Source organism: Nestor notabilis, unplaced genomic scaffold (genome assembly GCF_000696875.1).
Source record: "Nestor notabilis isolate BGI_N333 unplaced genomic scaffold, ASM69687v1 scaffold1788, whole genome shotgun sequence".
Taxonomy (NCBI): domain Eukaryota; kingdom Metazoa; phylum Chordata; class Aves; order Psittaciformes; family Psittacidae; genus Nestor; species Nestor notabilis.
The window spans coordinates 27746-42322 of record NW_009938515.1 but is presented as its reverse complement, the minus strand read 5'-3'; the positions used below and the strand labels follow the sequence as shown (position 1 = coordinate 42322).

General features: G+C 40.2%; 1 pseudogene; it reads left to right on the top strand.

Moving 5' to 3' along the window:
- Positions 1–303: 303 nt before the first annotated feature.
- Positions 304–14029, top strand: LOC104409463 (annotated as a pseudogene).
- The last annotated feature ends 548 nt before the right edge of the window (positions 14030–14577 follow it).

The following is a 14577-nucleotide window of genomic DNA, read 5'->3' as shown; positions in this document are numbered from 1 at the left end:
AGATCACCCAGCCAGGATGAAGCTATAGATGAAGTGTTTTAACAAGTGGGAGAAGTTTCACGATCACTTGCCCTTATTCTCATGGGGGACTTCAACCTACCACATGTCTGCTGAAAGTAGAACACAGCAGAGAAAGAACAATCCAGGAGGTTCTTGGAGGATGTGGAAGATAATTTCCTAACCCAGCTGGTTACTGAGCCAACTAGGGAAGATGCCTGGCTGGATTTGCTGCTGTTCCCAAACAGAGAAGGGCTGTTGGGTGATGTGACGGTTGGAGGCCATCTTGGGCAAAGTGATCACGAAATGATTGAATTTTCAATACTTGGAGAAGTCAGGGAGAAGGTCAGCAAAACCTCCACCTTAGACTTCTGGAGGGCTGACTTTGGCCTGTTTAGAATGCTGCTTGGCAGAATTCCTTGGGAAACAAAGGACTGGGGGTCCAGGAAAGGTGGACACCCTTCAAGAATGAAATCCTTAAGGAGCAGGTGGTCCCTCCCTATTGTGCCGAAAATCAAACAAGCAGGGAAGAGACCAGCCTGGCTGAACAGGGAGATATTGCTTGAACTCAGGGAAAAAGAGAATCTATCACCTGTGAAAGAAGGGACAGTCACCCCATGAGAAGTACAAGGGTGTTGTAAGGTTACATAAAGAGAAGGTTAGAAAGGTGAAGGCACAGATGGAGCTAAATCTGGCCACTGCCATAAAAGACAATAAAAAGTACTTTTTCAAATATATTAGCAATAAAAGGAGGGCCAAGGAGAACCTCCATCTTCTACTGGATACTGGGGGAAAGCTAGTGACTGAGGATGATGTGGATACTGTCCTGGGTTCAGCTAGAGCAGTCGTTTGTCCTCCTTCTTAGTAGCTGGTGCAGTGCTGTTGTTTTGACTTTCAGTCTGGGAACAACGCTGATAACACCGATGCTTTCAGTTCTTGCTAAGTAATGTTTATTCCGACAAAGGACTTTTCAGTCTCATGCTCTGCCAGAGAGGAAGGGAAGCCGGGAGGAAGCAGAGGCAGGACACCTGACCCAAACTGGCCAAAGGGCTATTCCATACCCCAGCATGTCATGCCCAGTATAGAAACTGGGGGGAGTTACCCGGAAGGCCCAGATCGCTGCTCGGGTCAGGCTGGGTATCGGTCGGCGGGTGGTGAGCGGTTGTGTCCTCTCCCCTTGTTATTTCCCTTATCATTATTATTGGTAGCAGTAGTGGTTTGTATTATACCTTAGTTACTGGAGTGCTGTTATAGCAACCCGTGGGAGTTACATTCCTCCAATTCTCCTCCCCATCCCTCCGGGAACAGGGGGAGGATGAAGGAGCGGAGTGAGCGAGCGGCTGCGTGGTTCTGAGTTACCGGCTGGGCTTAAATCACGACAGGTACTTAGTGCTGCTTTTGCCTCAGTCTTCAATACTCACTCCAGCCATCCTCAGGGTACTCAGTTCCCTGAGTTGGATGGCAGAGATGGGGAGCTGACTGAAGTCCCCATAATTCAGAAAGAATTGCTTAGAGACCTCCTGCTTCACTTACATGTATACAAGTCTACGGGTTACACCCAGGAGTGCTGAAGGAGCTAGCAGAGGAGCTCACTAAGCCACTATCCATCATCTATCATCTATCAGCAGTTCTGGTCTAGTGGGCCGGCCCCAGGGGATTGGAACTTGGCCAATGTGATACCTCTCTACATAAAGGGCAGGAAGGAAGACCCTGGGAACTACAGGCCTGTCAGCCTGAGCTCTGTGCTGGGAAAGGTCATGGAGCAGATTATCCTAAGTGACATCATAAAGCATGTATGGGCAAGTGGAGGGATCAGGCCCAGTCAGCATGGGTTCATGAAGGGCAGGTCCTGCTTGACCAACCTGATCTCCTTATATGATAAGGTGACCCACATGGTTGATGAGGAAAAGGCTGTGGACATTGCGTATTTGGATTTAAATAAAGCTTTTGACACTGTCTCCCACAGTGTTCTCCTGGAGAAATTGGCTGCTCATGGCCTGGATAGAAGGATTCTTCACTGAGTTGGAAACTGTCTGGATGGCTGAGCCCAAAGAGTGGTGGTAAATGGCATCACAACAAGTTGGCAACCAGTCACTAGTGGTGTCCCTCAGGGCTCAGTGTTAGGGCTAGTATTGTTTAATATCTTCACTGATGATCTGGATGAGGGCGTTGAGTGCACCATCAGTAAATCTGTGGACAATACCAGGTTGGCTGGGAGTGTTGGTCAGCTGAAGGATAGGAAGGCTCTGCAGAGGGATCTGGAGAGGCTGGATCGATGGGCTATGGCCAATGGTATGAGGTTCAACAAGGCAAAGTGCCAGGTCCTGCATTTGGATCACAACAAGCCCATGAACACCACAGGCTTGGGGAAGAGTGGCTGGAAAGCTGCTCAGTGGAAAGAGACCTGGGGTGCTGATTTGATGGCTGCCGAACATGAGCCTGCTTGTGCCGAGGCAGCCAAGCAGGCCGATGGCATCGTTGTATCAGAAATAGCGTAGCCAGGGAAGTCCCCCTGTACTGGGCACTGGTGAGGCCGCACCTCAAGAACTGTGTTCGGTTCTGGGCCCCTCACTGCAAGAGAGAAACTGAGGTGCTGGAGCGGGTCCAGAGAAGGACTACGAAGCTGGTGAAGGGTCTGGAGAATAAGTCTGGTGAGGAACAGCAGAGGGAACTGGGGTTGTTTAGTCAGGAGAAGAGAAGGCTTGGGGGGACCTTATCGCTCTCTTACAACTACCTGAAAGGGGGGTGTAGTGAGGTGGGGGTCAGTCTCTTCTCCCAGGTAACACATGAGAGGACAAGAGGTAATGGCCTCAAGCTGTGTCAGAGGAGGTTTAGATCGGATATTAGGAAAAACTTCTTCACACAGAGGGTGATCAGGCATTGGAACAGGCTTCTCAGGGCACTGGTGGAATCGCCGTCCCTGGAAGTGTTCAAAAACTGTGTAGATGAGGCCCTCTGACATGGTTCAGTGGTGGACTTCGCAGTCCCAGGGTAATGGTTGGACTCAATGATCTTAAAGGTATTTTCTAACCTAGCTGATTCTATGACTGACATCTTCTTACTGTTCATAGAGAAACAGCACTGTATCATACTGTTGATATTTCCCACAATTTGTAGGTGAGAGTTTTAGCAGCTGCTGATGCATTTGGCCATACTGGGAGTTGGTAGTGATGGAGTGGTTAGGGTATCTCCTGTTATGACAAGAGGAGGGAGGAAGTGAGACTTGTCAAGTGATGGAAAGATACCTCCAAAGATGAGCAACTCCCAGTGTAATGCGAGCAGCTGATCTAAATTGACCACTATTTCAATGTCAGACCTGAACTCTCTGCACTATGAGAGCTGCAAAGTCCTACAGAGTTTGGAGAGACCCCTTTCCTGAATGATGCCATTACATCTGTATTAGCAAAACTATAAAGAGTATTTTTTCATCAGCCAGTCAGTGTGCACTCAGCACATTATGTGAAGTGTTTCCTAAGCTGAGAAGTACAACTAATAGCAAAGCCGCGTTCTATTCAGTATCTTCCTTTCTGTTAAAATGCCTCCGGATAGATGGGCAAAATTCAACTAGTATGGGAAAACAGCCTGCAGAATCAGAGCTTTCTGATACAATGGAGAAAAGCTTCCTCTTTTTTAATATATCTTTCATCATAAATCACATTTTTGGAACTTTTATTTTTGTGTTAGTGTTTGTGGATCTGATGAAGAAATGTGTTTATATTTACCATGTCTATGTGCTCTTTCTCTGGCCTCAATGTTTTTTTAATCTTATAACATCTGCTTAGAGTTTGCATGACCACGTAGAGTCACGCACACAGAGACGGGCATAGAGTTTGTATGTTCCACTCTTCTGTGTAGGAACTGTTAGGAACACTGACACACTGCACTGGCTTTCCTCATGTCATAATTGAACAAAATCAGGTATAGAACATATATTTTGTATTATGAATTTCAGCTTGAAAGAAAAGAGAGGAAGAAGGGATGTGAGATAAATCAAGAATAGAAGAACATATTATTGAAGAACTCAAGCTCACAAATGAGAACCAGAGTTTCTAACTTTGTCATTAATTCCTCACATACTGTATTTGACAGAATTACTGCTATGCTTGCTGACACAGTCCACTGGCCTCCAGAGATCATGACAGTAACGTCCCTGCCAAACCTGACACCTGTTTTTCATTTGCAGACATTGATTCTCCACCTTACAACCAATGTATTTTGCAAGAATAAACTGATATCATTACCAGCAAAATATTGATTAGACTGAAATCCCTACCTGTAAATTTATAGCCTTAATTTTCGGTAGGTTTCATCAGTTTTTTTCAAGCTGATGAAGATGTAAGGGAGTCATTAACATGTGCCAAGTCAAAATGTTAGCTAGTCTCTCATGTATTTATTAAAGTTTAATGAAAACAGTGAATAAATAATTGCTTCTATGTAATTGGAGAGAAAAAAAACTGAAGCATCTGTTTAGTATCAGACAACAGAAGTTCAGAATTACAAGCCTTATAACTGAGCAATAACATGGGCAGAAGTCTACAAGGAAAGAGCATAACTCCCCTAGTTTCAGAGCAAGAAAAAAGTCAAAGGTCCCCCACCCACCTCAACCCCTTCTAAGTCCCTGTACATTCAGCCTATTACCAAGGCCAGTTCTCTCTGTCCTTGTGTGGTAGTATCAAAACTCAACTTTTAGTTCCTGGGCTTCTGAAAGCCTCCATGCCCAAGTTATCCTGGAGAAATAAAATCCTCACTGTGCTCCACACTTTTTGTATTCCACCTGTAATGGCAGAATCACCTTCTGCCATTTGTCACTTTAACCTGGTATATGCTGTTTTCAGTTTCCCATGCATGATTTTATTGTATTTGACCTCCTCATCAGGAAGCAGAAGGCAAGGAATCTTTAATGAGAAAATCCCTACATATCTCCACAGTCAAGATCCTCCTAATTCCTTCCTAATTCACTAAGCTTCCACTAATTATTTTCTTTGCCTCAGTTCCTCACCCCTGGCATTTGACTGTTCTTTGTGTGAATCAGTGTTTTTTCTTCTCTGGGTCTTTTTTGCCACCATTTTCATGTTCTGCTCCCTACGCTTTTTCTTATTACTCTTCAGGGACATGATGCTAGTTAACTACTGTAGGAACACTTCACAACACTCTCAACAACCATCGTGCTTTATTATTTCAGCAGGTGACTTATTTAACATGTGCAAATTGAAAAGTTGGATCTGAAAACTTATGATCATTGAAGACCAGGGTCACAATTAGTTTCTTAAAATGCAGAGCGATTTGCCAAAGCAGCCTATGGAATAAAAGCTCTTCTGAGTCTTAGATACACACAAAGGACACCTTCCACCATACAGTGCACCGCTGAGATGAACAAGACCTCTGGGAGATCAAGGGTACTTTTGTTTTCTCACTACCATTAAAAAAAAAATAAATAGATTTGCTCCTTCAGTTCCAGACCATCACCAGCACCCCACTGAACATCTGAAGAACAAATGGGCTATTTCAGAGGGAACAAAAAGTAAATTGTATTTCTACAAATGTCACAGTTTGTTTTAATTGATCCAACATGCGTTTAAGTGACTAACCTAAGGATCAGAAGTTTGACTTTTCCACACAAACTGCTGTTTTTGTTAATTATAGTCGAACAAAGAAATGCATGCGAACGTACATACTAGTTATGCGAACCCTATCAGTTGTAAACACTGACGAGTGGAATTATAAGTGGAAATTCATGAAGAGTTGCCAGGTTATTTTCATGAAACATATTCCAAAAGAATCTGAAGTGGCAATACGTCTATGCCAAGGATTCCATTTACCTACAGGAATACATTTCTGATAATATATGATGTGTGACTTGCTTAGTGGATGATGGGAAGGCTTGGCATAAGGTAGTAATGGCCTCAAGTTGCACCAGGGAAAGTTGAGATTGGATATTAAGAAAAATTTCGAGCACTGGATCAAGCTATCCAGGCGAGTCACCACCCCTGGAGGTATTTAAAAGATGTGTAGATTAGGGACATGGTTTAGTGATGAACTTGGCAGTGCTGGGTTAACTGTCAGATTTGATGATTTTAAAGGTTTTTTCTAACCTAAACAATTCTATAATTCTATGATTCTGTGTAATCCCAGAAACCTCTGTCTCCTCCTTATAACATGTAATTCCTCCATTTCTTCTGTTTATTCCTTAAGAAGTTATTTTACTTACTTCAAAAGAAAAAAGTGTTGAAAGTATCAATCTAAAATAAATTTGTTCAACAAACTGTTGTTTTCAGCTGCACTGATAATTCTACAGCTAGAAATGAAAATCCTATATATTTACTGCACTTTTCATATTGTAAATAGAATAATCCACCTTTCATTAATTAACCACATGCTATGACTCACAAATGTGAAAGAGACAAAATAAGTAAGAAAAATGCTAAATCTTTGGCTATTCATTTTGTCTAGCTCTACAGTGTCCTTGAGCTCTTTTATATGGACAGACTCAAAATTCTCTGGAAATAAACAGATAATAGGTAGATGAGATTTATGTGCTGAAAAAGCAAACAGTATAAAACTCAGGAACTACGCAGGTTCCTAAGGAAACATATACATGTATTTTTCAAATTATATGCAAGTCATTCACACTACTAATGTTGATACGCATTTCAGTGAAAGAAAAATGCAGAGTTTTTGTTGCAACTGACAGTTGTGTCTAAAACCAGAGAGGCACTCTTCAACTTAAAAACCCCAATTTAAAACTGCTTCAATTTACAATACATAACACACATTTTGCAACCTGTATAAATATTGTGTTCTGTTCTATTCTGCTGTGCTGGTTGGCTGGACTGACATTCTTCTTTTGAATAATACAGAGATTCAATATGTCTACACAGAAGGGCAGGTACAGCGGGGGACTTGCAGAAATTCTTGGATTGTGTATATTAAACAATACCCAAGAATCCATAGAGTAATACAGATACCTAAGCAACAAGGTCCAATGCATTTCTTTCTTTTATAACCTATGAAATTCTCACAGGCCTCTAAATCTTGAAAAGATTTCATCTTCTTTGGAGCAAAAAGAATGACCGTTAATGAGTTACCCAAGTTGTCGCCTGAACATTGATTTTGTCCAATAGGAAATATCAGGAACTCAAGTAAAAAATGCTCTTTACTTTCAAACCTTACATACCAGAAGGAAGCCAATGACAAGTCAGCCAAATCACTAAGTGCAGATGTCTGGCCACAAAGACAGAATCAGTAGGGTGCAGCAAAACTGTATAATTGATACAGAAACTATGGTAAAAAAGAACACCAAAGAGAAAACTGGCTTGCTATTGAACAAAAAGGAAAAATATTCAGTATGGACTGAAGTATGTAATGTCCTTTTTGTATTAGTCTGCACTAAAAAACTCAACTATGACTTACGGATATTATCAAAAATGCAAATTCAAGGGAAAAAGATCTTAGCCTGCAGTAGAAAAGAAACAGATATGCTGAAGGGCACTCAAATAAGTTAGATCTCAAAAAGGCTGTCTCAAAGTAATGCTGTTCAGGTGTTTTTTTTAAGGCTATTTCTAAGACTCTAAATGAAGATGCATGAAGAATTACAGGCCTATAGAACAACTAACCAGACTACCTTCATCCCTGCAAAACTAGTAGAAGACAACATAGACTTGCTAAGAAAACATCACATAGAAGATTACATTTTCTTTCTATGACAAAGCAACAGGCCCTGAGTTTGGAAACTGTAGAAGACAATCTTGTAGTTAGTATAAAGCGTGCACTGTTAGCGTCAAGGGGTATTGTTCAACAGTTTCAAGTCTAATTTATGGCTGGTTAGTAGTACACCTTGGGAGAAGACGCTGCAGTTGACATTGTTCACTGTATTCACTGAAGATTTGAAGAAAGGTATGGAATGTATCCCCAAGCTCAGAGATAAAATATGGGGAGCACTTGCTATGTGGGAAGGCATGACTACCTATCAGTGAGATCTCAACGAGCTGAACATGGAAGAATTGCTCAACCTCATTAAGCTCAACAAAGAGAAGTGAAAAGTCTTGCACTGAGGATGGAACAACCCCATGTGTCAGGACCAGCTGGGGACCAATAGGTTAGACAGCAGCTCTTCAAACCTAGAGATCCTGCTGGATAGCAAATCAAACATGAGACAGGAAATATGCCCTTACTAACTACGTATGGGACTGCATTAGCACTAGGTTAAGGAAGATTACTATTCCTTTGTAAGGGGCACTGGTGAGGCTGTATGTATATGCAAATGTTTAGGCTCCTCGGTACATAAGATTTGACAACAAACTGGAATGGCTCAGAGGGTGAATAAAGTGGCTGGAATGCATCAAATAATGAGGAGAACCTGGGGGAGCTGGGTGTGTGGACATGCTCAGCCAAAGAGATATTCGTAATTGCTGTATTCCTGCACATGAAGGACAATTGCAGATAAAAAAGTGTCAGGCTCTTGGATGTGCAAAACAAAAGGATGAGAGACAACTCTCATCTTGGAAACTTCAACTCGCTATGAAGAAAAAAAATCTTTCGCAGTGGTCAAGCACTGTAACAGGCTACTCAGAGAGGCTATGGAATCTTACGCTTTGGAAATACTCAAAACATGATGGAAAAGGCTCTGAACAAGCTAACCCAGCCTTTGTAGGACTGCTTGGAAATGGAGATTGGACTGGCTGACCTCCCCAGACAAAACCCTGTCATGATTCTTTGATTTTATGATTTATCAATATCACGTGTGAAAAAAGCAACATTGCTGGGACTATGTAGGACTCAACCAGAATGTTCAGGAAGGGAATCACCTTTTCTCTTTGTCTGCAGCTGAAAAATAACAGGTTTGTACTAAGCTTCAAGATTAGGAAAACTTCTAACCGCATGAACTGCTGGAATTGGTGGGATGAAGAAATTACAAAATCTAATTCCTCTGAGAAAGCTAGACAAAAAGATGTCACACACAACAGAAATCTGGCTGACATGCTCATGGCATATTTCAGAACGGGAAGGACTATAGAGAGTCTTTCCATTGAAAAGCAAATGTCGTGGTTTAAGCCATGCTGGTAACTCAGAACCATGCAGCTGCTCGTTCACTCGCCCCCTTCTCCCTCCCCCCACTCCTGGTAACACAACCCATGGTGATACACAGAAATGGAAAATAATACTAAACTATTTAGGCTTTTACTAAGAAATATTCAAATACTAGTACTCAGTTACTAATGTGGTTTGCTTTGGGTGAGCCCCTAGGATGCTCAATTCGACATTGTTTCCTGGAAAAAAGTTTCTTAGTAAAAACCATGAGAAATCCAAAACCAAACTCAGAGATAGCTGCTTTCTTTCTAAGCAGAAGTTTGCCATTAATTGTTCCCTCCCATGCTTACATTTTGAAATGCAGTGCTATATGTGGACTAAGTATGTAGAGCTTCCAAAAATCTAGACAAAGGAAAATGTAGCTTGCCCATTGGCAATACTTGACATCAACATTAGAAAGAAAATGTTATGGATTCCTTTGAGACTGAAGTACGTGATGAATAGAGAAAACAGAGCTCTAGGCTGACAGGTGGAATGCAGCAATCTCTTGTATATTTTGTAATTGTAGCTTCAGAAATCTACCTATAGTACTGTGCTCCAGAAATTAAGTTCTAATTTTAGCTTAAAAAAACCTCCAAACAACAACAACAAAACCACAAAAAAATCCCAAACCATTTTGCATTTGTAGTTCTGAAAACAAATCACAGTGATTACAATAGCCTGTGTAAGCCTGTGTGCTACACAGTGTTCTTTAATCTGCCAGCAATTTAAAACAATAGCTTCAGGAGACTTAAAATCCAACCCTGATGTCAATAAATCCCAAAATATGTCTACACATCAACATCATTAACTCCTTGCTCTTGCTGACAGGCTATTCTCATGTCTTTCCAAGGTGAGGTTGGTGGCCATTCTGATATACAAATTTGGGGTATAATCATTCCGGGGGCTTGTGTGTGAGCAGGAGAATGCACACAAACGTGCATGAACTTGAGTGATCATTTACAAATTAGTACTTCTCTCTGCTAAAAGTAGGTAGTTAATCTAGATATTAAATGGCACCCTAGATTCCTCAAGGTGGTATTTTCTTCACCTTTTAAAGAAGCTTAAACGTAATGATGTCATGCCAATAAAAGTTTCATGTCTTTTGATAAGTAGGCCAAAGTAGCAGATGTCTAGTTTAGCCTAGAGGAAAAGATGTTTAATGGTGTGTGACAAATAAGAAGAAATAGAAAAAACAAGCACCATTTTTTCAATACTACATACTTTTAAAATGCTGGTTTACTGTATTAACTTGTATTAATTAATTAATTAACTTTAGTCTATCTAACTTGCATTAGAATGACAAATATAGTTTCTCATTGAATACTGGGTATTAAAAATCACCAGAGACCTTTAATATACTTAACATTTAGCTCTCCATTTTATTAAAGTCTTGACCCACGACTTATCTCTTGAATGGCCATCTACCGAAAGCGATAAATACAAGGAATGAATTGTATTATTCCTTTCAAGCCCTCCGCACATGGACGTTGCCAAATCTAGTCAACTCACCTGACTGGTTTAAAATGCAACACTGGTTTCCCAGAGAGGATAATGGGCTAGTGTATAAACAGAAATTTAAAAATAAGTAAGTAAGTAAAACTGAAAAGGCAACCCAATCTTTCGGGAGGAGCAGCGGGAATTGTCTATTGAAAGAGAACAGATGCTTTAGGTACAATATGAATATAGATTTCAACAGTAGCCTACTAACAATACCATGGCACTTTAAATATACTAAAATTAATAACATATTATATCATTAAATGATCAACAAAGCAGGCAATACTCTCCTAATCTAACCAATAATATTAATCACTTATAATACCAGTAGGCCTAGATTATATAATTATTCAGTATTCCATTGACCTAAGAGATAAATACATACAAAATTAAATGACAGCACCTGTCTCCTGTTGACAATCTCAGTAAAATGGAAGATAAAAATCAGAAACTGCAGAACAGATTCAGATACAAGGATGGCAGAGAACAAGTGAAACATCAGATAATATTAGATATGTACACATCATGTACTTCATGCCAGGAAGGAAAAATTTTACAGTCTGTATTTTAAAACTGTGAAGAAATATATCTCTATATATCTCTGACAAATCTCTTTGATAACTGTATCTTATCTGGAACTCATTTCTTTTCACATAGTGAATAAAGGATGTTACAGATTTAGATATGGAGAGAGTCTCATCATTTTGTTCTTTATTCTGAATAGTCCATTAAATACTTAGTATTATACAGAATACCTTTTTTTTTGTTTGTCTCACATACCATTGTTTTTGGAATAAAAAGGCCTTAGTGTGGTGGTCTGGATTCTTTAATTCACTTAGATTCAAAACTTCTCTACACTACTTATGCATATGCTATGATCTCAGAGCAACAGAAGGGAACTGGACAATAGCATGTCCAATGGAAGGAACAACCCTCAGCACCAAATCCTGTCCTCTAGTCTGTGTGTAGGCTACATTCCTACATTTCCCTTTTAAGAAGGTATAACAATTAACAAACCTAAATGTGTTTCTCTTATTTTTCACCAAAAGTCATGGACACAGAAACAAAATTTGTCTTTCACAGTTCAACTGCATGTTTTTACATTTCACAAAAATTCATATTCTGAACTTCAAAAGTCCCTTTGGAGAACAAGGTGGAAAAGGCAGGATCTTAATTTAGGATGGCTTAAGAAGTATTTAAGAAGATTAAGAAGTATTAAAGAAGATTTAAGAAGTATGTTTACTCCTTTTTTATAGTTAAGAATGAAATAAGGAAAATAGTAGCAGGATTTGTGAATAATTTGTGTTGCCAATGTTGTGTAAGGCATTCTTTCAAAGCAGTGATTGGGGTCAGTGTAGAAAGAACTGTACCCATTGTACTTGTTATTACATACATATTTTATGCCCTTTCAAACTGTGATGCTCTAAATAACATGTGTAATCATAGATTTATTGAAATCAGGCAATTTCAGTTCAGTGAGCTTATAGAATGAGTTTTGCAGAAGAAACTGTACAACATTCTTAGAGATGAAATGTGAAGGACAGAGATGAGCAAAGCCCTCTTCTTCAAGGCTCTGGCTGGCTAACAGAGCATGCAAGTGGATATTTGTAATTGACAATTTTTCTCTGGATTCACAAAATACACCACTGGGTTGCCACATAAATGATGAACAGTCACAGGGAATGGTGCTTATTTTCCACTGTAGAAGGTTTTTTTGACAAGATCTGCAGACTTGCCTGACTGTAGACTCATACTTTTCATACATAAAAAGAGTTCCTCACTCAGAACCTACAAGCAAGGAATAGATTCCCTTCTGTCAAGCTCTTGCCTTCATTATTGCCTGCTTTGGTATCAGCTTTTCACATTTCACTTAGCAGTAAACAACTGAGGCATAATGCACCCATAAGAGGCAATTATCCTCACAGTCCTAATTGCTATGTAATACTTCTGCACTTTAGAGTAACAGAATACAAATGTTTGCCTTATGCAGAAGCAGCGTGAGGATGAAGATGCTACAGTACTAATCTATCCACCCACGCAGATAAATATCAAAATCTGAAAATACAAATGAATAAATACCAAATTCATCCACACAATTTATTTGAGCATGACTCAATAAAGTGTGTTTGGGCACAGTTTAGTTGCCTAAACATAGGTGCCTACTGCTACCTGAAATGTTCCAGCAGGTATCTGTACAAGGATGACCTCTGCCCTTCTGGACTGGCAGAGAGACCAGAAGCGACACTACAAAGAATCTCCTAAGATACCCACTAGTTACTTGTGTTTAGGGACCTGAACCTTAAAGTAAACACAGTAAGCATGATTAGTTAGTAGTTTTTAAGTATAGTTTTATCATGCTCAGGACCCAAACTATCAGAATCATTCATGAAAAAAAGGAAAAGAAACAAAAAAAATATTCAATTATGTGTTTGACTACCCCTGATGGCTATTTCTATTATAAACCAATCTATTCTCTTTTCTTCCTTAGTATTACATGTATAATGGCAATAAGATATAAAAATAAGCAATTACTATACCAACTGAACACACCAACCTAACACACAGTCATTTGAATAGTATTAGTTTTACATAAGCAAATGTATCTGTGGTCTAGCTTGACTAAGTGGACTGAAAGGAGTAGAAAACAATGACGCAAGAGAATAAGGGAAGCAACTCAGAAAAAAAAATAAGAGCATCCAGGCTTCTTCCTAGGTTCATGATTTTTTTCCATATCCACTGCTGCTTTCTTTCTTCTGTTCCCTAAGAAGTCATGAAGGTAAACAAAACTAACTCCACAATTCCAATACACTAGCTACAAAATTCCTTTAAGTGCTAGTTTTGTTTCAGCAATGTACACTGTTACATACGTGGGGCTAGAAAAAAATCAAGGCGTGAAATGAATGTATGTGAATGGAGGCACACCCTAACAAAAGTTAGCTTTATATTTCAATACAAGGCAGCAAATTAAGACAAGGGAAAGACTTAGAAGTAAATAAATTACACAGCTCTTTCTCAGTCTTCTGTGCAATTCTACAGTGATATCAATATTACCTTTGTAAGCAAAGAATAATTTTGATTCCAATCACAATATGCAATCCCACACTGCTGGAGGAAATGTATTAGAGAACATACATATTGCCCTTTGCAGGTTATTAATGTTCTTGGCTGCTTGAAAAGTAGTGCTAGAATGAATTACCAAAACATGTCTTGCTGCCCTAGCTGTGGTTTTTTTTCATCATCATCCCTTCAGCTATTTCCAACAGCATTAAAAAAGAACCAGTTGCCTTTTAATTTTGGTTTCTGATGGTGATGTTGATATGTTGGGGGTGGTGGCTGATGAGGAGCTTGACATGAGCCGGCTTCAGTGTGCGCTTGCAGCCCAGAAACCAACCGTATCCTGGGCTGTATCAAAAGAAGCATGACCAGCAGGTCAAAGGAGGTGATCCTGCCCCTCTACTCTGCTCTTGTGAGACCTCACTTGGAGTATTGTGTCCAGTTCTGGTGTCCTCAACATAAAAAGGACATGGAGCTGTTGGAGCAAGTCCAGAGGAGGGCCACGAGGATGATAAGGGGGCTGGAGCACCTCCCGTGTGAAGACAGGCTGAGAAAGTTGGGGCTGTTCAGCCTGAAGAAGAGAAGGCGCGTGGAGACCTCATAGCAGCCTTCCAATATCTGAAGGGGGCCTACAAGGATGCTGGGGAGGGTCTCTTCGTTAGGGACTGTAGTGGTAGGACAAGGGGTAATGGCTTTAAACTTAAACAGGGGAAGTTTAGATTAGATATAAGGAAGAAGTTCTTTACAGTGAGGGTGGTGAGGCACTGGAATAGGTTGCCCAAGGAAGTTGTGAATGCTCCAACCCTGGTGGTGTTCAAGGCCAGGTTGGACAGAGCCTTGGGTGACATAGTCTAGTGTGTGGTGTTGGAACTAGATGATCTTAAGGTCCTTTCCAACCCTAACTATTCTATGATATTAGGCCATAGGACAAAAATCTACTCTCAATTTTCCATGGTGGAG